Source organism: Panthera uncia, chromosome D1 (genome assembly GCF_023721935.1).
Source record: "Panthera uncia isolate 11264 chromosome D1, Puncia_PCG_1.0, whole genome shotgun sequence".
In the NCBI taxonomy this organism is placed as follows: Eukaryota; Metazoa; Chordata; class Mammalia; order Carnivora; family Felidae; genus Panthera; species Panthera uncia.
In genome coordinates this window covers 106,044,848-106,069,562 of record NC_064808.1, presented here as the reverse complement: position 1 = coordinate 106,069,562, position 24,715 = coordinate 106,044,848, and positions in this window count along the sequence as shown.

The window sequence follows — 24,715 nt, the reverse complement described above, 5'->3', positions numbered from 1 at the left end:
TCTGAAGGTGTCTTTAGGTCTAAAGTGGGTCTCTTGTGAACAGCATATAGATGGGTCTTGTTTTCTTATCCATTCTGTTACGCTGTGTCTTTTGATTGTAGCATTGAGTCCATTGATGTTTACAGTGAGTTCTGAAAGATATGAATTTATTGCCATTATGATGCTTGTATATATATATATATATATATATATATATATATATATAGTCCCCTCAGAGATTCCCCCTTAATATTTCTTGCAGGGCTGGTTTACTGGTCAAAAACTCCTTTAATTTTTGTTTGTCTGGGAACTTTTTATCTCTCCTTCTATTTTGAATGACAGCCTTGCTGGATAAAGAATTCTTGGCTGCATATTTTTTCTGATTCAGCACACTGAATATATCCCATCACTCCTTTCTGGCCTGCCAGGTTTCTGTGGATAGGTCTGCTGCAAACCTGATCTGTCTTCCCTTGTAGGTTAGGGAATTTTTTTCTCTTGCTGCTTTCATGATTCTCTTCTTGCCTGAGTATTTTGTGAATTTGACTATGATATGCCTTATTGATGGTCTGTTTTTGTTGAATCTAATGGGAGTCCTCTTTGCTTCCTGGATTTTGATGCCTATGTCTTTCTCCAGGTTAGGAAAGTTTTCTGCTATGATTTGCTCACAAAACTCTTCTACCCCTATTTCTCTTTCTTCCTCCTCTGGGACCCCTATGATTCTAATGTTGTTCCTTTTTTAATGAGTCACTGATTTTTCTAATTATTAAATAGTGCTCTTTTGCTTTAATCTCCCTCTTTTTCTCTGCTTTGTTATTCTCTATAAGTTTGTCCTCTATATCGCTGATTCTCTGTTTTGCCTCGTCCATCCTTGCTGCCCCTGAATCCATCCATGCTTGCAGCTCAGTTATAGCATTTTTAATTTCATTCTGGCTATTTTTTACTTCTTTTATCTCTGCAGAAAGGGATTCTAATCTATTTTTGGCTCCAGCTAGTATTCTTATTATTGTGATTCCAAATTCTGGTTCAGACATCTTGCTTGTGTCTGTGTTGGTTAAATCCGTGGCTGTCATTTCTTCATGCTCTTTCTTTCGGGGTGAATTCCTTTGTTTTGTCATTTTGAAGGGAGAAAAGGAATTACTGAGGTAGAAAAATTGAAATTAAAAAAATTAAAATTAAAAAAATATTAAAATTAAACACACACACACACACACAAAAATCGAATAGATGATGATAGATCCTAGGTGTGTTTTGTCTGGGTGTAGAAAGTGGTTTGACAGATTAGAGAAACAAACAAACAAACAAAAGTGGGGGGGAGAGAAAAAAAGGAAATCGTTTGAGAATTTGAAAAAATTAATACACTAAAGTAGACTAAAATACACAAAAGTAGAAAATATAGTAGAAAAAAATTATAGAAAAATATTTTTAATAAAAATTAAAAATAAATATATATTTTTTGTTTCTGTATTTAAGAAATAAGAAAAGAAATGAAAAGGAGAAAAAAGATAAAAATAGATAAAAGGAAAAGACAAAAAAATAAATCGTTTGAAAATTTGAAAAAGTGAATACACTGTAGTATGCTGAAATAAAATGATGGGAGTAAGGTAGAATTTGAAAAAATTTACATAAAAGCAAAAAATGTAGTAATAAAAAATAAATAAAAATATTTTAAAAATAATTGAAAGTAAAAAAATGAAGTTTTTCTCTTTCTGCATTCAAGAAAAAGAAAATAAATGAAAAAGAAAAAAGAAAAAGAAATTGTTTGAAAATTTGAAAAGGTGAGTACACTGAAGTAGACTAAAATAAAATGATGGAAGTAAAGTAGATTTTGAAAAAATTTACACAAAAGTAAAAAATATAGTAATAAAAAATTAAGACAGATACTTTTAATAAAAATTGAAAATAAAAATGAGTTTTTTCTCTCTCTGTATTCAAGGTAAAGAAAAGAATTGTAAAAGAGAAAAAGGAGAAAGAGACAAAAAAAATTGAATAGATGAACCTGCTAACAGATTGAAGTAGGACTGAAATTGTTTTGTTTTCCCCTAGAGGTCAGTCCATGTAGCTCTTTATTGTGCATAGATTAAGCCTGCGGTAAGATTTGTGTTGTTGAAGAGTGGAGTTGGCCCAGTTGGGCAGGGCTCGGTGTAACAGCTCCGCTCTCACCTAGATGGCGCTGCTAGCCTACTGGGGTTGGTGCATATGTGAATGCATGAGCGGGAGCAGTGAAAAATGGTGCCACTCAGCCACCTTGTCTGTTCTCCCAGATCAGCAGTTGCACACCAGTCCTCCATCTTCAGCTCTCGTCCACTCCCCAGTTTTCCACTCGCCGTGCGGCCCCAGGCAGTACCTCTCTCCCGAGTTTTGTCTCAGATGCAGCTGTTTTCCCTGGCCCCTTACTTCTGAAGGACCTTGGGTTTGACCCATTCTGCCCTTCTGTGGGAGGGTCTCACTGAGTGATGGCTGAATGAGCAATGGCCGAATGTTGGCTGCACCCAGGAATGCCCACTGGACCCTGTTGTTGCCGGTGCCCCGAGACTGTGGCCAGGTGCCAGCCCGTACCCCAAAATGATCGTGAGACAGTGTAGCCTCAGCATTTCAGGGACCATGGAAAATCGCAACACACATCTGGCACCAGGCTTCACCCTCAACAACCTTGCCCCAGGACCAGTGAATGTGGCTGCCTTCCATGGTCTGCTGGGACCAGGTGGCTTCAACAGTCTCTACCAAATGTCCTTCCAGCAGTGGAACCGCTTTTCCCTGTGTGGCCTGAGAACCTCCCAGACCCCACTCTGTTCCTGGGGATTCGCCCTTCCCACCAGAGCACCCCCAGGTATCGAGGTGCAGAGTTGCAGCCTTTGTGCTCCCCTTGTTCACAGTCTTAATGGAATTTAAACCCTCTCCTTTCTCTTTTCTGCCTTTTTAGTTTAGTCCCTGCGCTGTTTCCAATTTTTCACTTTCTCTCCAGCTGCTTTTGGGGAGGGTTGCTTTTCCCATATTCTCTCCCCCTCCCCAGTCTCCATCCTCTCTCTGCTGCCAAAAGCAGTTCCCTACCTTTCGGGGCTTCTTGCTCCCCAAGTTCAGCCCTTTGTATCACATACCTGCTGAATTCAGTGGTTCACGTTGTGCAGATTGTTGTGTTAATCTTCCAATTGGTTTTCTAGGTGTGTAGGATGGTTTAGTGTTGGTCTGGCTGTATTTCATGACACACAAAAAGCTTCCATACTGTTCCACCATCTTGGCTCCTCCTCTCTCTTGTCTTTTTAATACTAGGCATTCTGACAGATGTGAAATGATATCTCACTGTGATTTACATTTGCATTTCCCTGATTATTGGTGACAATTAGCATATTTTTCATGTCTGTTGTCTTTCTCTGTGTCTTTTTGGACAAATGCTTATTTGGGTCCTTGGCCCATTTTTTAATCAGATTCTTTTTTTTTTTTTTTAGTGTTCACTTGTATGACTTTTCCTTATATATTTTGGATAATAACCCTTTATCAGATGTATTTTCAAATACCTTCTCTCATTCAGTAGGTTGCCTTTACATTTGTTGATGGTTTGCTGTGCAAAAGCTTTTCATTTGGGTGTAATCCAAATATTTTATTTTTGCTTTAGCTTCCCTTGGCTTAGGAGACATATCTAGAAAAATGTTGCTTTGACCAAGAATGATATTTTTATTGGACAGATTAGAACAGGTTACTAGTAAAACATTGCAGCCTGTTAGTTCATTCTCCTCCTGGGACCAGCAGTCTCTCCAGGAGATGTTCTTGTGAGGATGGCAGATGCACAAGAAGACATGCTTTACTGTGCAAACCAGTGTCAATACCCTGTTTGCACCATGTTTGCTTACATTCTATTGGCCAAAGCAAGTCATACAGCTGAGCCCAATTACCAAAGAGCCTTTTCTGGGAGGTATTTCCACCTTAAATAACAAAGAGTACAGATACAGGGAAGGGTGAAATATCATGGCCACCAAACTAATCTACCGAAAACATTAATAAAATCATAATATGGTACCTATTTTATTTTATTATATCATAGAGTTTAATGCCAAAGATATTAAAGATGTTTCAGATGAGGAAGCTGATAAAACATGGAATCTATGTCTGCACTTAAGCTCGATGTTCTCTCCAATAGAAATATATTGCCTCAGGACCACGTAGGTGGCTCAGTCTGTTGAGCATCTGACTCTTGATTAGAGCTCAGGTCATGATCTCACAGTTTATGGGATAGAGCCCTATGTTGGGCTCTGTACTGATAGCGCAGAGTCTGCTTGGGATTCTCTCTCTGCCTCTCCCCACTCTCATGTAAGTGTGCGCGCTCTCTCTCTCTCTCTCTCAAATAAATAAACTTTTAAAAAGGAAATATTGCCTCAGAATATTCAAGGCATAATTACTGTTGTTGAATATTCAAAGGTTTTTTTAACTACTTTGAAAATATATTTATTTTTCTGTTCAGTATTTACTGAGTTCTTGCCATGTAAAGGTCATGGCTCAACTGTGGAGACTTAATAGTAATCAAAATAGGGTTCTTGATATTAAGGACTACATAGACTAGTAATGATGATTTTAAAATGAGAGTCCTATAAACATTTCCAAATATTTTATTAAAATTTCCTTTATTATTTAGTTTATATAAAAAAGAACTAATGAAGGTACAACAAATTAATATTCATGAAGTTAGAGATTTATAATGAGTAATGAGGGATTCTATAGTGTAATGGGGAGAAAACACTGAATTAAAATCAGAAAACATGATTAAAGGGTTGGAACTTTGAGTGTCCGCTCCCTAATCTCCAGGGAAGGGAGAGGGATTAGAGGTTGGATCAGTCACCAATGGTAAATAATTTTAATCAGCTGTGCCAATAGAATGAAGCCTCCATAAAAGCCCAGAAGGATGGGGTCCAGAGAGCACCAGGTTGGAGAATAAGTGATATAGAGAGAGTGGTGCACTGCAGAGCTCCTCACCCTTTCCCCATACCTTGCCCTATGCACCCCTTCACCCTGGCAGCCCTTGTAGTTACATGCTTTTACAATAAATTAGCAAGAAGGAAGGAAGGAAGGAAGGGAAGGAAGGAAGGAAACAAAGGAAAGAAAAGAAAGGAAGGAAAAAAGGAAAAGGAGGAGAGAAAGAGAAAAGGAAGGAAGGAAGGAAGGAAGGAAAGAAGGAAGGAGGAAAGGAAAGAAACAAAAGGAAAGAAAGGAAAGAAAGAAAGGAAAGGAAAGGGAAAGAGAAAAAAGAAAAAGAAAGAAAGAAAGAAAGAAAGAAAGAAAGAAAGAAAGAAAAGGAAGAAAGGAAAGGAAGAAATGGAAGAAAGGAAAGGAAGGAAAGAAGAAAGAAAAAAAAATCAGAGGATGTGCATTCCATGTCTGAATCTATGCCTTACTACCTGTGCTGACATTGAGAAAGGGATTTAATTAATTCTTCTCAGCTTTTGTTTTCACATTAGTAAACTTGGGATAATCATACGTATTCTTTCTACCTCAGATAAGTATTCATATCCAACCCATGAAAAGTGTAAAGTGTGTTAAAATTGGGGCACCATTGAAAAGTTATTTAAGATGTATCAGAATAGATAAAATAATAGTTGAACTTGCTGGCATAAATTTAATCTGGCACTATTTTTTTTTCCTGCTACTCTGTGTGTGTTCTCCAGGATCCAAAGCAGAAAGTTAGAAGGAAAACTACTTCAAATCACCTTTTCACTGCTGTGACTCTACTTGTGTAAACAATTATCAAAAACAAAAAATCTTATTTTCCCTGGACCACTAGAGCTTGAATTTGTTTCCATATTGCAGAAGGCTGATTGAGTATCAAACACTGGCATATAATCCAGCTTAAGCATCCCATGTGGAGAAAACCAGCTGACTTCACTGCTAGTTTTGATAATCTGTTACTCTGGTAAATCAGATAGTGTCCACTTCCTTGAAGGCTGACTGAAGTTATTTAAAAGTAGATCCACTATTACGTATGGATGACTTTTAATTAGGAATTGGCACTTCAGGGGACAAGAGCTCACCTTCATATAATTCTTTGTGCTACACTCAGAGATTCTCTAAGAACATTCTTCAGGAAAACAAGGATGCCCCATAATCTTTGCCACCATTTTTTCTGATATCATTCTAGACAGATTTAATATTCATGAGAATGATTTTATTTTTTTAGCCTCTTAGTTTTTCCATATTTCTGCTCCTCAGTAGCCTCTGCATGAGGTACTCCTCCCTGGATCATATTCTTCATATTGTCTTCCCCAAATAACATACCACTTCTAAAATACTAACTTCTCTGTCCACCACCTGTCCTTCCAGCTTTACAGAATGTGTTGTTTCATTCTAGCAATTATGCACTCTCGGGAGACTTGTCTCTTTTTTCTTTTCTGTATTTGTTTTTAAATGAAATTAAAATTTTTTAACATTTATTTATTTTTGAGTGGGGGATGGGCAGAGAGAGAGGGAGACACAGAATCCAAAGCAGGCTCCAGGCTCTGAGCTGACAGCACAGAGCCCCATGGTGGGGCTCGAACTCACAAACAGCGAGATCATGCCTTGATCCGAAGCCCTACGCTCAACTGACTGAGCCACCCAGGTGCCCCTGAAATTTTAAATTTTAGAGTAGTTTAGAGTTATAGTAAAATGGTGAAGAGAGTAGAGTTCTCATTTATCCCACATCAATTTCCCCTATTAGTATTTATACTTGTTATAATTGAACCAATATCAATACATTATTAACTATTGTGTATAGTCTATTCAGATTTCCTTAGTTTTTATTTAGTGTTAATTTTCTATTTAAAGATTTCATATGAGATATATTGATATCTTTGGTCTCATATCATTAGGCTTTTCTGGGCTTTGACAGTTTCTCATACTCACCTTGGCAGTTTTGATGAGTACTGGCCTAGTATTTTGCAGGATATAGATTTGTCTCATTAGACTAAGTTACGAGTTTTGGGGAAGAAGACCACAGAGGTGAAGTATTGTTCTTGTTCTCATCACATCATATCAATGATACTTATTATCCATGTGACTTTTTGTTGTTGATGTTAACCTTGATCACCTGACTGAAGTGTTTGTTAGTTTTCTCCCAATGTAAATTTACCTTTTTTCTTGCTTTCCCATACTGTACTCCTTGGAAGAAAGTTAATATGCATAACCCACACTTAAGGAGTGAGGAGTTATATTCCATCTCCTTGAGGATGGAGTATCTCTATAAATTATTTGGTATTTATCTGCACTGAACATTGTCTCTTCTGCATATTTATTTAAATATTGTTTGACATCAGCATACACCATGGATACTCATTTTTTTTTACTTTGTGATATAATTCAGTATTTTATTTTTTAAGTATTTTATCTCAATTTCAGTATAGTTAACATACAGTTAACTATACAGGTGTACAATATAGTGATTCAGTACTTCCATGCATCACTCACCCATGGATCGCTTCTTAATTCCCACCACCTATTTCATTCATCCTTCTACTCAGCTCCCCTCTGGTAACCATCAGTGTGTTTGGAGTTGAGAGTCTGTTTCTTGGCTTGTCCCTTTTTTGTTTAACTTTGTTCATTTGTTTTGTTTCTTAAATTCCATACATGAGCAAAATCATATGGTATTTGTCTTTCTCCGGCTGTCTTATTTTGTTTAGTATTATACTCTGTAGTTCCATCCATGTTGCTGCAAATGGCAAGATTTTATTGTTTTTTTATGGTTGAACAATATTCCATTGTATATATGTACCACATCTTCTGTGTCTATTGAGGGGCACTTAGATTGCTTTCATAATTTGGCTATTGTAGATACTGCTACAATAAACATGAGAGCATATGTATCCCTTTGAATTAGTGTTTTTTTTATTCTTTGAGTAAATACCCATTAGTGCAATTCTTTGATTGAAGGGTGGTTTTATTTTTAACTTTTTGTGGAATCTCCATACTGTTTTTCAGAGTGGCTGCTCCAGTTAGCATTTCCACCAACAGTGCATGAAGGTTCCTTTTCTCCACATCCTCACCAACCCTTGCTGTTTTTTGTGGTTTTGATTTTAGCCATCCTGACATGTGTGAGGTGATATCTCATCATAGTGTTGATATGTATTTCCCTGACGATCAGTGATGTTGACCATCTTTCCATGTGTTGCCATCTGGATGTCTTCTTTGAGAATTGTCTGTTCCTGGCTTTTGCCCATTTTTAATTGGATAATTCATTTTGGGATGGTTGAGTTGTATAGGTTCTTTACATATTGGATACTAACCCTTTACCAAATATGTCATTTGAAAATATCTTATCCCATTCCATAGGTTGTCTTTTAGTTTTTTTGATTAGTTCCTTCATTATGCAGAGGCCTTTTATCTTGATGTAATCCTGATAGTTTATTTTTCATTTTGTTTCCCTTGTCTCAGGATTTTTATATAGAAAAATGTTGCTATGGCTGATGTCAGAGAAATTACTGCCTGTGCTCTCTTCTAGGATTTTTACGGTTTCAGGTCTCATATTTAGGTCTTTAATCCATTTTAAGTTGATTGTTATGTATGGTGTAAGAAAGTGGTTCAGTTCCATTCTTTTGCATGTAGCTGTCCAGTTTGCCTAACACCATTTGTTGAAGAGACTTCTTCCCATTGCATAGTCTTGCCTCTCAAAACTACACATTCATTTTCTTGTTCAAGTTGTTCTAAATTTGGCCATTATAAGCTCTTTCAGTTGGCTTCTGTGTCCCTTTGACATATTTTTCATCATTTCCTTTTATCCTATAGCACTTCCTTACTTTCCAGCACTACAGAATGCTTCAGCTCATTTTTCTGCTCCAGTTTTTCAAGTAGCCTTTTCTTCAAGGAGCCCTGGTTCCTTGTATTAGAGAATGGTTTTAGATAAACCAAGAGCCAGGTACTATCCTGGAGACTTGGTGCATCTATCTACCACTTTCTCACTATGAATCAACTTCTATTTTTTCCTCCTGTGTTCTAATTTCTACTCCTCAAATGATTATTTCATACCTTCTCTTTTCTCTTCAAACTTTTTCACCCTGACCCATCCCTTTCACTTTTACTTGATGATCTCTCCTCATATTATATATTTTGTTGAGAACATTGATGCAAAAAGGAAACCTCCCATATTTTCACTACCAAAACTACTGATATATCCATCTTTACCCAGATCGTGCCATTTCATCCAATACTGAGGTTGAAATGTCCACATTCTGGGAACTGAGGAAATTAAGGAAAAGTTAATTTCTTGATATTACATGTGAAAAACCCCACCTAATTTTTTTGTTGTCAATATTCTCACCTTTGTCCACAGCTAATTGTGTCTTATTTTCCTGAGTCACTTGCCTCTTTGGTTCAACTTCTGTAGACAGAAAACTTCCATCTTCCACTGTGATGGAGATGAAGTGTCACTGGTAAGAGTAGAAAAAGTTGAATTCACCTGTTTGAGTCCACTTCAGTCACCAATCTTCAGAGATACCTAGGACACCACTTCCCGAGCTTTTCTAGGTTCTGTGGTTTAAAGAAATACCTTTGGAGACTCCGTTCTCTCACATCATCCCACTTCCCCGCCCAAGTCTGCAACCTATTCCCAATCACTTAGGTTTTATTTTCTTTATCAAAATAGTTGCCATTCAGGGGCACTTGGGTGACTCAGTGGGTTAAGCATCCAGCTCTTCATTTCAGCTCAGGTCATGATCTCATGGTTTGTGGTGTTGAGCCTTGTACTGACAGCATAGAGTCTGGGGTTCAATATCTCTCTCTCTCTCTCTCTCTGTCTCTCTCTCTCTCTCTCTGTCTCTCTCTGCCCCTCCTTCACTCACACTTTCTCTATCAATATAAATAAATAAATATTTTAGGGGCGCCTGGGTGGCTTGGTCGGTTGGGTGTCCGACTTCGGCTCAGGTCATGATCTCACGGCCCGTGAGTTCGAGCCCCGCATCAGGCTCTGTGCTGACCGCTCAGAGCCTGTAGCCTGTTTCAGATTCTGTGTCTCCCTATCTCTCTGCCCCTCCCCTGTTCATGCTCTGTCTCTCTCTGCCTCAAAAATAAATAAACGTTGAAAAAAAATTTTTTAAAAAATAAATATTTTAAAAAGTAGTTGTTATTCACAAATATATTTTCTATACTCCATGACTTCTTATCTGCTATTTTCTCCTCTCATTAGTCTGTACGATTTATTATTTTTTGATTCATTTACCATCACTTTAGTGAGATTTTGGGAAAGAGATGTAAGAAACATGGTCAGTCTGCCATACTTTATCAAAAGTCTCAGATTTCAGCAATCCTGTTTTCTGATATTTACTCTTCTATTTAATCACCTATTTCTTCCCAAACTTGCAGATTCCATCATCATTGCTGGAGTTGAAGAACCAAGATCTAGAAGGAAAATAACTTTTTTTCTTTGAAGGCAAGAGTCTCTGACTTGGATCTTAGTCATTCTGTCTACAGTTACATACCATCAAAATTAGCAGTGTAGGCTTAAACCAGCAGAAGTCCTTTGTTTCACAATTTCCTAGGTCGGAAATCCACTATGAGTGTTGCAGCGGGGTCATCCCTTCTCCAGATGCTCTAGGGGAGGTTGCTTTCCTGAACTTTTGTAGCTTCACTCTTCCTTGGCTTCTGGCTGCATCTTTCCAATTGCTGCCTCCATCTTCACATTACCTTCTTACCTGTGTCTTTCTCCACTTCTTTCTATTTAAAAACACTTGTCAAAATCCCTAATCCTAAATTGCATCTGCAAAGACCCTTTTTCCAAATAAGTCAATCTTCATAAGTCCCAAGAATTGGATCTTTATATCCTTGCACATTCATTATCCAACCTACTATTGTAGGTGTGTCATTGAGGGCTTTTGCTGCAAAAAACAGGAATTGACCCTGTTTGTCTTAGAATAGCAGGAATCTACAGAAGGCAGATACTGGAAGCTGATAGTTGGAGACCTAAAATTCAGTTTGGGGAAATGGTGAAGAACAAAGAAGGTGTGTCTGGAGGCTAGGTAGCAGGTACATTCTGCCCCAGGAAAATGTCACTGTGAATAAATTGTAACCAAACTTTTGCCTTTGATTTATTTGATCAAGATTCAAAGCTTTTCCCAAGAGCATCTGGTTGACTGAGACTAGGTCATGTGTCAAGTCTCCAGTTCTCAAAGGCAGAGACATTGAGGCCCTTGTTAAAAATAAGTATCTTCAAATAGGAGAATGGGGTTAGATGTTAGAAAAAAAAAAAGGAAGCAATTGGGCAAGGAAGGAAGGTGTCCCCTGGAATGAATAACCAAATTCCTCGATTTAAGAAGATGAAGAAACAGGTAATCAATTCAGTAAGCATGGGAAATAGGATCAAATTCTGAGGCTACTAACTACATAGTTTATATTCCTTTAGTCACTGATGATGCCTTCTGCTCTACCAAAATTCAATGTAATTATAGGAGACTTTGGCATTAATAAAATAATTATGTGGATATATATATATATACATATATATACATACATAAGTATATACATATATATACATATTATACATATATATGTGTGTATATATATATACATACATAAGTATATACATATATATACATATATATGTGTGTGTGTATATATATATATATATGTGTGTGTGTGTGTGTGTGTGTGTGTGTGTGTGTGTATGTATCTCCATCCTAATTCACATTGGTAAATAAACGCCAAAAACATAAATAACTGGTTGAATAAAAATTGGGCTCTCCCCCAGCATGGAATATAAAAACATTCAAACTCCATCCTTCAAATATATATTAAACAGTACCCATTCAAATCTAATCCTGAAAATTCTATTTTTGAAAATAATGCTGCCATTACTCAAAACAGTTTTAGAACTCCTATTTTTAAAATTAAGACCACAGTCCCAAGTTTGTGTCTTAAAACCCAATCATGCGTGTTTAAATTATGTTGTTGTGTCTACTGAAATATTCATTTTAAATGACATCCTGGAAAAAAAATGATGCTTTCAAGAAACAATTTTTTGCCCAAATTTATTCTGCAAACAACTTGTCAGAAAATGCTGGTTGCTACAGAAACCACTAAATTCAGATTTCAAGTTCTATAAAAAGTTAGAAAAAGGGGAAACCACCAACCTTTATGAAGATATTCCTGACTTGCCAGCTTCGTAAGAAAACAGAATGTCCATTTTATTATTAAATTAAGAGAGCTTCTCTCTCTCTCTCTCTCTATATATATATACACACACACACACACACACACACACACACACACACACATTTCAAGATCTTAGAGCTATAAGCACTCAGAGTTTTAATCCTAGACTAACAGCGAAACCCATGCACATTTTAAACTTAAAAAAGATAAGAGAAAGCAGAGTTGTATCTTAATTTTCTTTGCAAGAAAGATGAGGTAGCTCCTGAAATACAAGTAGGGGATAAATGAAGAGTTTCTTTGTTTCTCTCACTTGATGCAGATTTGACAGAATCTCCACATGTGAGCAGTAGGGGGGAAGAAAGACTTTTCAATGGGAGATAGCAAATAATCCCTTCATTGGTTTCAAAGCAAAAGCAAAACGAAGATTATGGTTTAAAACAGGTGCCTAGTGAAAGAAATATTAAATCACATTAGCACATTCTTTTACAAAATGGTCCTTAAAATTCTAAGTTTAGTTGTTTTAATGAAGATTTCCTCTGTTGATTGTTTCAAAGACAGTATATGAGAAGAAAAAGGGGTTTGTCTCTCTTATTTAGTTATCTATTAAGTGACATTTTTTCAGGGCATGTGATTCAGGCTTATTAGACCACAGTCTCAAATATTTGGAATTATGATCTTCCAGGGAAACATTAAACACATACTTAAAGCCCTGTTAAACAAATAACTTGACATTTGATGTACCTGCTGCCTAACTGCACAGCCCCTTTCTATCTGGTGGCTTCTGCTCATTCTTTCTACCCAGCTCACACAGTTTCAGCTCTGTAAAGCCTTACTCAGCCTTCATTAACAGAGCACTGGCACAATCCTGGATGATCTTGATTCTATCTGGGCTCTGCTGGTAATTACTTATGAGCCTGTCTCACATGTGTGTATGAGTACCTCAAAGATAGGAGTCGTGAATTACAAAGTTTTTTTTTTTTCCCATTCTGAATGACAAGTATAGCATCTGGTGCAAGTGACTAGAGTTATCGTAAATATTTTTTTAAGTGGATAGAGAATATCTGAATGAATGAGTGTGAGGAAAAAACTGAGCAAAATTCTGTCTCCCATGGAGTAACTGACTACACTGATTCACGAGTCAGTCATATTTTTCCATTATGAGCTCTGGTTTTTATTTTCTGTAAGACTCAGATTATTTTGTCCATGTTGTTGAGAAAATGGTAAGAAGGACAGCGAAAAATGAATATAAAACAGCTGGGAACCTAAGACTGATAAGGAAAGCTAGTCCTATACTAATCTCTGCCAATTATTCAAAGACTCCCACACCAGTTCTTGGAGCCAGCTAAGTGTCTGTGAGTTTCATTTTTTTTAAACATTTATTTATTTTTGAGAGACCGAGAGAGACAGAAAGCAAGAGGGAGAGAGGCAGAGAGAGAATAAGATCAGAAGCAGGCTCCCGTCTCTGAGCTGTCAGCACAGAGCCAGAAGTGAGGCTCTAACTCATGAATAGTAAGATCATGACCTGAGCTGAAGTCAGATGCTCAACGGACTGAGCCACCCATGCGCCCCTAAATACCTGTGAGTTTAAAGAGGACTCCACTCCTGAACTGGGGGCCCACGGTGCAGAGTCTGATGTTCAAGTGGCAAATACAAGCTGAAGCCACTCCTTATTATTTAGCAGGTTGTTTCCCACACTAACACAAAGGCCTTGACATCTACCAAGGTGTAGTTCATTAGAACTGAAGACATGCTAGAGAAAGAACTATTTTCTTGTTTTTCTAAATATTAAAAAGCAGTCACTTCTTAGATTTTTCACCTGAGGCTTTGGGTTCATTCTCAGAGGCAGAAGGGTGGTGGGTGATGACTCCTGTCCCAGTAACATTTTTGAGATCATGAAAAGCACATGTTTATTTCTCTAAGTAGATTTGAGACCTTTGACCTCTTCTGTGTGAACTGGTAGCTCCTTTGTAAATACTTATAGGAGTTGTAAAAGTCATAAGGATGGGAAGTGAATATATATATTTTCTCATCTTTTTAAAGAGAAGACTGTAAATCCTCTACTAAGTTATTCAGCCAGGGAAACATCAAAACCATGTGTTAGGGGAAAATGATTATTAAGTCAATTAGTAGAGAATCAAAACATTAGTGTATGCTATCTATATACAATTGAATTAGGCAAAATTTTTCTAATTCTACAGTGCTGGAGAGCTTAGAACATGCTAAATTCATCTACAATTACTCGAAGAAGTCTGATTTTCTTTCTAACCTAAAAACTTTTTAAAGACAGAGACTGTAACTGTTCTCTTGGTAGCTTTGTTGCCACTGTCTAGCTTTATATATTTTCACTGTTGAGTGCCAATATTAACCTGAGTGAATTCTTTTCTTTAAAGGCTTTTTTCTTCTAATATTTAGGAGAAGCAAGGGACAGTTTGCTTAAAGCTCTCTTCTACATCATCTGCTTAATCACTGCTCTGGTGAAATACTTGATTTTATGTTGGAAAGGTAAGTCTAGAAAATCATGTGCCAGAAATAAGAGGACCATGAAAGGGAAATGAGGTATTGTCAAAATAACACATGAACCATCTAGAATAGACTCTCACTGCCCAGAGATGGAACAATATGAGCATCAAAAATAATGATAGCTGTAATTGATTAAAACACATTTAATATAAAAAAGTGAAGCATTCATAAATGTTTCTTTTTAAAGAAACAAACCAAAACTCATTGGACTTTGGACATCTATCTGAGATTTTTTGGGCACCAATTCAATATTCTGAATATTGGTAACTGAAAGAGAAGAACTCAGCATTTACCTTGCCATTTGGAAGTAAATGGTATTTCAGGATCTCACACAAGTCCTATGGATGTAGGAAAGAATTTCATATGAAAGTGTTCCCAGTTGATAAATGCAGAATGATTTATGGAATGATGGAATTAGGAAATCATTATGCAATCATTAATAAAGTAACTAACAGGCAGTCATCATCAATAGATGACAAAATCACTAAATGTGAAATTGGTGAGTAATCTATAATCCAAACAGAGACACTTTGCAAGTGAAAGATGCACTGTTAGTAATCATGCCAGGACAACAGGCATAAACCGTGACAATCTAGGGAAAGATTTCAGGTCATCCAATGCCCAGGAAACTGACTATAAAGAGAACAGGATGTCACTGTCTGAATTCACTGATGGATTTTAGCAGACCAAAGACAACCAAATATGATGTGCCTTGCGATGTGAGGCAATATGAAGAATTAAGCACTGTCTATGATGCATACGTGTGTGTGTGTATGTATACATTATATAATTACATAATATACATAATATAATTTCTAATTATGTAATTATAATTCTCGAAAGTTATATAATTTATTATATATTATATTGCATATATTATATATAATAAATACAGTTTATCATTATATTACATATAATATATATGCATATATCAAGACTTTAAATCTTATCTCCAGTCACAGGAAACACAGGGGATGGAAAACAAGTCAAATGATACGAGGGGAAGTACTTACCCAAATCCATAATATGGAGTCTTTCTAAGTTCCTTCAACATTGCAATAGTGGTTTAGAAAATGATTAAAATAGACTTGAAAGAGACTAAAACAGATTTAATGATTTTTAAGTTGACTTCTAGAAAGTATGATTCAAATAAATTAACTGACAAAAAGCAGTTTGGTGACTAGTTGGGTAAATTTTAATATAAATTTGGCATTAGATGATATTAAGGAATTGTTGATTAATGTAGAGGTGAGACAATGACCTCATGATGCTGTAAGAAGTTTCTTGTCCCCCTCACTCTGTTTTTTTAAGAAATGTGTTGGAATATCTGGGAGTAAACAACATGATGACTGGAGATTGTTTTAAATTACTGCAGCTGAAAAGGAAGGAGGGTATATGAAACAACTCTGGCAAAATATTGATGATTGTTGAAGGGATGCATGTGGGTTAAAGTTGGTGGACCCTCTACCCTGTTTCTCCACGCCTCCCAATCCTCTGCACTGTGTCACAGGTCACCACTGCCTCCTTCCTGCTGGCTGTGGACTGGGAGTTACTATGACAGTCCTTAAATCTCTTTTTGAGCCACTTGTTATTTTTCTCAACCTACCACCTAGCACCACACAAAGTTGTACTGTTAATCAAACTTTATGAACAGCTAGAAGGAGAAGAAACTAAATGAAATGACAATACAGGAAAGAATGCCTCTTTAGGCTTTATTCTGACATCTATTTTGTAAAATTCCACCTGTAGGGGTGGAAAACGTTCCTCCTCCCTTCTAGGTTTTTTGGCTGGTCTAATTCAATTGACATAAGATAGATGATCAGAAAAACCAAATTTTGAATGTATGGTAGCCCCATAAAAATATAAGACTCCCCTGAAGTCAGGTAATTGAGGCTTACGTACAATCCTGAGCCAAGGAGGAGAGGGTAGGGGTCAAGGGCTACAAAGGGGAGGAAGGGAATTCACAGGAAAATGAGAAGAGCAAATGTTTCCTAAACAAATGTTTGTTCTGCAATGAAAATACCTTTCTGATATAAAAAAGTTATCTCTGGCAGTAGCTTTCTTCCTGGCATAGGCCCCCTATCTCAATTCTTTTCTTCAGTTAAAGGGGAGGTTAAAAGTTCTCCATGAATCTGCTGGGGCTTTATTGTCTTCAGCTTGAAATAATCCACCTGCCACAGTGGCACATTCTGGAATGGCATGTTCTGGGAAGCTGATGGTAAATTATAACTATAGTAGTACATTTCTGTCAATCTGACTAAAATGATTGAATTTCACACAGCATAAGTACAAATACACACACATGCACACACATATACACACCACTTTCCCAAGAATTATCATTAATACTCTACCATTTCATGGCCTACTGAGGAAAAAAAAAACTATCCCTGGCTGCTTCATAACTGCACCTCAGCTTGTACACTTGGTCAATTTGTCTTTTATATTATTATGCAGGGTGGTGGTAGTTCCTTCTCTTCAGTGGCACCTTGGTCCAAAATAAGTATTCTTGAACATACTTGAAAAAATAAAAAGACTCTGTGAGCCACATATCCTTTAATGACATATCCCTTAGCTATAAATAGTTTATGTCATGGGTTTAAAATTGTAATTTGTATAAAGACCCAACTCTGTCTCCAGACCAGGTACTGTCCTTTCCCCCATCTGCTCTGGAATTAGGGAGATGGGTTCCAGCCTCCCAGTTACGTTAATTTTAATCAAATTAAATCAACTTAAATTGATCTGGCAGCTCTGAAAGTCATGTTGTCATGTAAAGTTTGAGATTTGAGTGATAAAATATATTCCAGGGAAAGTAGCATCAAAATTACCAAAATTGGGACAAGTACTACTTCAGTTACTTCAGGGAATTAGACTCTAGATAGTACTGATTCTTTTTCAACAGAAAAATTAGAAGCCCTGGAAACAAAAGCTGTAAGCTAAGGACTGCTTACTTGAGTAACAAAAGCTGACATTGAACCATACCCCACAGGATCACAGATTTGGGCACATTTTCTATAACCTCAGAACTTAGTGGGCTTGGAATCAGACTGAAAGAAGTGTCGGAGTTAGAATGGAGTGTAATACGTGGTGTGTAACCTTCTTTCATAGCAGTGCCTTCTGAATCCACACTAGTAACCTGACAGTAGGCATTGGGCTAAGTCTTATGTTTAGGACCTCATAACATGAAGGGGACTTAAAATTATGTTACATGGATAAAACAAGCCTGATCATATGAAAAAGTCAAACATGAAAAGTCAATAGCCAAGCTGCTTTTAAAAGTAATAAAAGAAAAAATGCTTTGAAAATTAATATGGTTTTTGAGACAGAAGTAAGAACAATGAGTTCTGAAAAAGAAGTGGGCAGATTGCTTTTTACCCAAGGAGACCAGAGAGGCATTCTAGCAAAGATGTGTCTTGACCTTGGATTTGGGGAGAAAAAGATGGAAAGGAGGGAGAATTCCAAACAGTGGAAGAATAGATGAAAAGCACCAAACAGTGAAATTCAACAGTTCACAGACTGATGAACTCTATAGTAGGGAATCATTGGGAAATAAAAATGAAAAGATATGTTGATAATATTGTCTTGGATTCCCTTACCTAAACATTCAGATCCTGTCCTCTCCTGGGGTGTGTACTAAAGCACATAGCTCACTGGCTTACCAGCAAAGTGGTGAGTCAGTCCTGTGGCTGAAAACCCTAGGACTTTCTTCTGAAGAGTTTCCTGTTCTCCCCTCCTAAAACTTTGCTATTGTTGAGCTAGGCCTTGCCTGAGTCTTTTCCTCTTGGTGTTCCAGAAAAAAATCAAGCCCATTTCCTTATAAAACTCAATGTTAAGTATTCAAGACTATAGATTGAATACATTTATTTTATTTACACAAATCCAGACTTCAGACTTCTGAGTGTGACTTCCCCATTCCCAAACTAAGGTATTGATTAATTTCATTAATTCACTGTTCCTTTTGTTCTTTTAGTCTTGTGTAATGTTCCTCATTGCTCTTTATTTTTTAGTCTGTCCAGTGGAATCCCATTTTCTCATTTATTTTAATTCAGGAGTTTACTTGCTTGACTATTTTTCCTGAAATTGGCTGATTTAAGAATCCTGGCTCTGACTGTTTTTAGCTAATTGATTTTAAAAATCTATTATGCAAAACGTTGTTAACTTTTCCATTAAATGCATCCTTAACATGAAACAAGCAAAGCACCATGTATCATTCCTGCCCCACTAACACTACCAACCTTGCCCACTCCCTGGATTTAAGCAAACGAATGTAGGTTACATTAGAACATAAAATGGTCTTTGATAGCTTAAAGTTGATGGCTCATTTGTTTGAAATGAATAAACATCTTCTCACAATAGGATAAAGAAAGGATAGATTATTCTACAAATACCAATGAACTAGAAAATAAACATTAACAGGGACTAAGGCAGCCCTAGGGAAGGGCTACTCACTTTCTCTCAGTTACCATGGGGTATCTCCTCTTTTAACTTCTGTATGTCACTCTGTGTATCTACCTGAGGCAGCCTCTGTATCAATCAGCATTTTGTACACTTGTAAAAATTCTCATTCTTCAAAATTTCAACTTTGCCTTACCATGCCCATTCCAGCCTGGATCCCCCCTCATTGGATTCCTCTAGAAAAATTTTGTCTTCTAATATTTTCAGTTGAATAATTCCTTGACAGGAAATGGACTTCCCAGTATATCTTTTCACGCCAAACCATGGATTTAAAATTATAGATTATACAATAATTTTTTGGCTTTCCAACTGGCTCATTGTACTCGGGTCAAGTGTCCAACTTTGACAGTCTATCACTAAGGGGCCAGGATATTTTTGTACAAAATTTGGTCACTATCCCCTCACCAGTGCCCTAGGTGGAGTTATTTCTCTTTGAAGTAGACATGGGAAGCACTAAATTCTTTTTTTTTTTTTTAGTTTATTTATTTATCTTGAGACCAAGAGAAAGAGAGAGTCAGGCAGAGAAAGAGGGAGAGAGAGAATGCCAAGCAACCTCTATGCTCAGTTTGGAGCCTGACAAGGGGCTTGATCTCACAACCAATCAGATCATGACCTGAGCTGAAATCAAGAGTCAGACACTTAACTGATTGAGCCACCCAGACCCCCTTGGAAAGCCCTAAACCTTTTAAATATAGATGTACCACAATCCTCAGAAATGGACCCATTAGCAATATGAAACAGCTGGACTTTGTACCCACCATGAGAAGAAGATATTCTTAGCTCAGGGTTAGTTTTAGGAAAAACTCAAACAGTTTGCTGACTTTAGGGATATGAGTCAGGCTCTGGATCTGTCATAGTTTCTCTGTTCAGACACTGAAGGATGCCTAAGGATTCTTTGAAGGCATTTCCTTCTGAATAACCCCTCTTCAGGATTCCTGAAAAGGGGTCATCCTGTTTCAACATTGATACCTCTGGTTGGTATGTGCATGTTTCATTATAAAGAACAACGTTTTCAGTTGCCTGTGCATCAGTTAAGATGTAAATAGCAGAAACAGGCTCTGCTAAAGCACAAAATAAATATATTGATGGAGTATTTCTGTATCAAAAACCTTAGAGAAGACTTGGGGAAAACAGGAATCAGAGCATCCCTGAGACTTCAATGAGTTTGCGGATCTTTCCCCTAAATACTGCAAGTAATATTACTCAGTTACCAATAGCTCTTCCCCCTGTGTTTCCAAATTTAAAATTCTGAATTATTAAGAAGAATCATTTGACCAGAAAAGGGTCAGCGATCCACCCTTTAGTAGTCAGCTACGGCTATAGGGTCAGCTGACAGGAACATGCTTCTTGGTGGTGGGCAGCCCTTCTGAGAGAAGGGCTTTGCAGAACACAGTAAATGGCCACCATAGGCATAAATTAAGCTCTATCAGTTAGTATTCAAATATCTCAGTAATAAGATCTCAACCTGTTTTCAGCATCATGTTTTCCTATTTATTTTCCCTCTTTAACCTTTTCTTTGAGTCAAACTTTATGACATGATGATGACAAATGACACCATTTACCATCATACTTTTTGCTTCTTCTCATACTGTTTCCTCTGCAGGAAAGCCACATCTATAACTGTCCAATAAACTCCTCATTTTTAAATTTCTATCAGTTAGTTTAATAGTGTAATTTTAAAGAACAGATTGTCCTTTTCTCTCTTCAAACTTCTTTCTGCTTCTCAGAGGCAACTACTTTCAACCGGTTTTTTTCATCCATGTTACCAAATAAAATTTCTATGCTTTCATTTTACTTTCTTTTCTTTGGGGGGGGAGGGGGGAGAGAGGGAGGGAGGAAGAATGCACAAGAGTAGGAGAGGAGCAGAGAGAGAGAGAGAGAGAGAGAGAGAATCCCAAGCAGGCTCCATGCTTAGCATGGAAACCGATGCAGAGCTCCATGTCATGAATCGTGAGATCATAACCTGAGCCAAAATCAAGAGTTAGACACTCCACCAACTGAGCCACCCAGGTGCTCTTTTTATTTTCGTAACTAATTACTGGCTTCCCACTATGGAAACTTCCTTCTCTATCCACTTAGACTTTTCCTCTCTTCTCTATGCTGCCGAGATAGTTTACTGTTTATAATAATGTAAATGTTACTTAAAACTAAACCACATAGTGTACATTATTTTCTTGCATAATTTTTTCCAAGGAGCTAATAATTGGTTGATTCTTAGTTGCTGTAGTTTCTAAATACTCATTATTAATCCACAAACTCATCCACAGTTTGTCTACCATTAGTATAAATCTTACTGATGTGTTTAAAAGTATCCAACTCACTTTTTTTTTCTTTGAAACATTCCTTCTGGAGTCTTCGTTTTTCCAAGTACAATCTAGATAGGCTGTTTCCTAGAACTGTGGCAACTCTGTTATCCTTGGACGTCTCTTTGCCATCTTCTTGAGGCTTCTCTTTCCTTCTCTCTAGTGTTAATTTCAATATCTTCCTTTCTTTTTGTGTACTCCCAGAACTCCCCCCAAATGCATGGATGGTAATATGTAAAGAGCTTTTATGACAGAAACTATCTTTAAATTTTTTAATGTTTATTTATTTTTGAGAGAGAGACAGAGACAGAGCATGAGTGGGAGAGGGGCAGAGAGAGAGGGAGACACAGAATCCAAAGCAGGCCCCAGACTCTGAGCTGTCATCATACAGCCTGAAGTGGGGCTTGAACCCAAGAACCAAGAGATCATGACCTGAGCCAAAATTTAACACTTAACTGACTGAGCCACCCCGGTGCCCCCAAACTATCTTTATTGTACCCTTACCCTTGATTACTTGGCCTATATAGAATCCTGTGCTGAAATAATTTTTCCTCAGAAGTTTGAAAGCACTGAACCATATTAATGTGGGTTCCACACTTACCATAATAAACTTGATGACATTAGAATTCTAGACACTCTGGACATAATCCCTCCATCCCTCCCATTCCTCCTTCTCTCACCCCCTTCTATCTGTTTCAGATTTTAGGACCATACCATTGTCCACAGTGTTCTGAAATTTCATGATGATGTATGTTGCTGTGTGCCTTTTCTCATCTATTTTGCCAGACAATTGAAAGGTACTCTCAACCTGGAAACTCTCATCCTTCAGTTTCAGAAATTTCTCCTAATTTATTATTTTGATAATTTACTCCCTTTAGATACAGCTCTATATTTCAGGAAGTCCTATTTTTAGTTTTAGAAACTGTAAAATTGATCTTATAGTTTTTTCTCAACTTCTTTCAATCTTGCTTTTTTTTATTCTATTTTCTTGGGGATTTCTCCATAACAGTATCTTAAAGAAAGGGATTCGTGATGAACGTGGGTGTGTTTGTGTGTGTAAGATTCCAAATGCATTGACTGTAAATATTGTTGCCAACAGAATGCCTGTATAAATTTTCTAACTCTTCCACATTCCTAATTCAGTTCCATCTACAGTAAAGATTTCTTCATTCATGTTTCTTAGTCGAGTGGGTAATTTAGTAAGCTAATTAAAATGGCCCTTTGTACCATGTTCTCCCAAAACCTGTTTTGTGAAGAGCCACCTTGTCACACAAATAAGGAGGTAAAATTAGTCATTCATTTCTTTCTCTTTTAGATTCTTTCTACACCTCTAACCACCCATACCATCATACAACAAAATGATGCTTGTTACTGTTCCCACATTAAGATGCACACAAACACCCCACTTCCACAAGTATTTGGAAGTTGATGCTGATCATTGTCAGGTAACATACCTGCAATTTGCCAGAGGTCTTCTTTTCCCGATACCTTCACCCAAAGGGTAGTCATTAATGGTGTCACCTGCAATCACCCAACCCGGTGGGGACAGACTGGAGTTGGAACATTCAGAGCCTCTGAGACCACATCACGTAGGCAGGACTCTCTCGCTTATGTGCTGTGAGTACATCTAGAACACAGCCATATAAACAAAGTTGTCTTTTCCCAAAGCCTGCCTGCCTCTTTGTAAATGTTTTGTTTGGGTGAATGGAGTGGTCTAGAATAATTTTTCTCTTCTCTCACTTATATTTTTGGTCACCAAGGCTTTTAGCTATACCTCCTAAATATTTCTGGAAATTTTTAAATTTCTTTTTATTTCCATTGTCACTGTGTGATTTCGTATGGTCATCATTCCTTTCTGAATCACTGTGGTAGCTTCCTCTTACCTCCCTCCCTGCAGCCACACTCACATCTGATTCAGTGTTATTGTTACAAAATGCACAGTTGATTGTGTACACCCACAGTTTAAATTACTCTTTATACTGGCTGCTGTTAGTTTTCAAGGAAGACTCAAACTCTGAACCATGCTACTGAAGCCATGTTATGAGCTGACTGGTTGCTTCTGTTCCTGCTCACTTGTGTTCCAGTCAGAACTGGCACATCATTTGAGGCGCCTACCACAAAATGAAAATACAGGTGCCTTGTTTAAATACTTAAGAATTTCAAGATGGTGACAGAAAAGCATTAAAGCAAACATAGGGACTTTCTAAATGTGCAGTTTATGTGATTGTACAGATTGCATGCTCCTGAAGCCAGTTCTTGCCCCAGCCTTTAAACTCTAAAATTAATCCTAATACTGCTACCACTTAATAAAGACCTTTCTCCCATGACCCTTTTCGGAGCCCCACATGTGGTGGCACGATTCTCCAGCCTCTACTCTTGCTTCCTTGGCTCAGACTGTTTTCTCTTCCTGTGTCTGCTGACCTTCCACCATCTTGACCTGGCTAAATATTATTCCTTATAAAATCTTTATAAACTCAGATCAGAGACCTTCAGCTCTGGAAATGTGTTTTTCCTGAACTCTCCTTTCCTTTTAACTTGCAGCCTTGACTACATCTCTCTTGTATGCTCCAATCAACCCATGTGTGTACATTTGTGGTAGATTCTACAATTAAGTCATTTATATCTTTGTCTTTCTCCCAGGTTTGGACTCTTTGACATTCCCTTTGAAATCCCTAGAGCCTCAGACAGCCTTGGCACAGAGTATGCACATAATAAAAGATTGTTGAATATAAAATTAAAGATACACTTAATTTAGGAATAAAGTTCAGAATTTTATTTCTGTGTTATATTGCCTATAATTCTTACCTTTGCACAGAGTTAAAAGTACACATTTGCTAGCATATGCTATGTTAAAACAGTCTTCACTATGGGTCATGATGATTAGAGGGAATAATTTGACCTTTAAAATTGATAGGAGTCCATACTACAGCTATTAAATAGCCAGTTTTAATTCAACCTTTTAATGCCTCATACTGCAGCCTAGTGAATAATTAACTTTTCAGAAACTTTGAATATTTTAGAAATACTCTGGAGCTTTTAAATTTATTTTTATACATTTTATAGCTTCTTGCTAATATTTTCAGTGACATTTAAAATCTAAAATTTATTTAAGAACCAGGGAAATGGATCTATCAGTATTTTCCCTTTTCCTATGCTCTGTTTTTTGCTGTTGTCAGAAATGATGTGTCTGTTAATATTTGCAGTAGAATTTTAGAGCAAAATATGGTCTCCTGTAGAGTTATCTGGATAAATACAAAATCTTCTTTAACTCAGTTACATAAGCTACCTATTTTAAATAGGAAAAACTAAATTCCTAACATAATGGGTTCCAAAAATTTATTTACTGATAATATTTTAAGAAT